The following is a 1,842-nucleotide window of genomic DNA, read 5'->3' on the forward strand; positions in this document are numbered from 1 at the left end:
TTTTTAGCCGAAAAAAAACGACCATGTATAGTAAGGCATTTTTAGACAAAAAAACCGACCATGTATAGTAAGGCATTTTTCGCCGAAAAAAAAAACGACCAACTATAGTCAGGCGTTTTTTGCCGAAAAAAAAAACGACCAATTATAGTCAGGCGTTTTTTGCCGAAAAAAACGACCATGGATAGTAAGGCGTTTTTCGCCGAAAAAACGACCATGTTTAGAAAGGCATTTTTAACCGAAAAAAACGACCATGTATAGTAAGGCATTTTTAGCCGAAAAAAACGACCATGTTTAGAAAGGCATTTTTAACCGAAAAAAACGACCATGTATAGTAAGGCATTTTTAGCCGAAAAAACGACCATGTATAGTAGGCGTTTTTAGCCCCGCCAAAAAAAACATATATAGTAAGGCGTTTATTGCCCAAAAAAATGACCATGTATAGTAAGGTGTTTTTAGCCGAAAAAAAAACGACCATGTATATAGGAAGGCGTTTTTTGCCGAAAAAAACGACCATGTATAGTCAGGCGTTTTTAGCCGAAAAAAACGATATAGTAAGGCGTTTTAATCCGAAAAAAACGACCATGTATCGTAAGGCGTTTTAACCCAAAAAAACGACCATGTTCTGTAAGAATTTTTTAGACTAAAAAAACGACCACGTATCGTAACGCCTTTTTAGACGAAAAAAATGACCATGTATAACGTAAGGCATTTTTAGCCGAAAAAAAACGACCATGTATAGTCAGGTGTTTTTTGCCGAAAAAAACGACCATGTATAGAAAGGCGTTTTTAGCCGAAAAAAACGACCATGTATAGTAAGGCGTTTTTAGTCGAAAAAAACGACCATGTGTAGTAAGGCGTTTTTAGCCGAAAAAAAAGACCATGTATAGGAAGGCGTTTTTAGCCCGAAAAAACGACCATGTATAGTAAGGCGTTTTTAGTCGAAAAAAACGACCATGTGTAGTAAGGCGTTTTTAGCCGAAAAAAAAGACCATGTATAGGAAGGCGTTTTTAGCCCGAAAAAACGACCATGTATAGTAAGGCGTTTTTAGTCGAAAAAAACGACCATGTGTAGTAAGGCGTTTTTAGCCGAAAAAAAAGACCATGTATAGGAAGGCGTTTTTAGCCCGAAAAAACGACCATGTATAGTAAGGCGTTTTTAGTCGAAAAAAACGACCATGTGTAGTAAGGCGTTTTTAGCCGAAAAAAAAGACCATGTATAGGAAGGCGTTTTTAGCCCGAAAAAACGACCATGTATAGTAAGGCGTTTTTAGTCGAAAAAAACGACCATGTGTAGTAAGGCGTTTTTAGCCGAAAAAAAAGACCATGTATAGGAAGGCGTTTTTAGCCCGAAAAAACGACCATGTATAGTAAGGCGTTTTTAGTCGAAAAAAACGACCATGTGTAGTAAGGCGTTTTTAGCCGAAAAAAAAGACCATGTATAGGAAGGCGTTTTTAGCCCGAAAAAACGACCATGTATAGTAAGGCGTTTTTAGTCGAAAAAAACGACCATGTGTAGTAAGGCGTTTTTAGACGAAAAAAACGACCATGTATAGTAAGGCGTTTTTAGCCGAAAAAAACGACCATGTATAGTAAGGCATTTTAACCCGAAAAAAACGACCATGTATCGTAGGCGTTTTTAGCCCCCCCCAAAAAAACAAATATAGTAAGACGTTTTTCACCGAAAAAAATGACCCTGTATAGTAAGGTGTTTTTAGCCGAAAAAAAACGACCATGTATAGTAAGGCGTTTTTAGCCCGAAAAAACGACCATGTATAGTAAGGCATTTTTAGCTGAAAAAAAACGACCATGTATAGTAAGGCGCTTTTAGCCGAAAAAAACGAC

This window comes from Hippocampus comes, unplaced genomic scaffold, assembly GCF_001891065.2.
Source record: "Hippocampus comes isolate QL1 unplaced genomic scaffold, H_comes_QL1_v1.1 scaffold122, whole genome shotgun sequence".
NCBI lineage: Eukaryota > Metazoa > Chordata > Actinopteri > Syngnathiformes > Syngnathidae > Hippocampus > Hippocampus comes.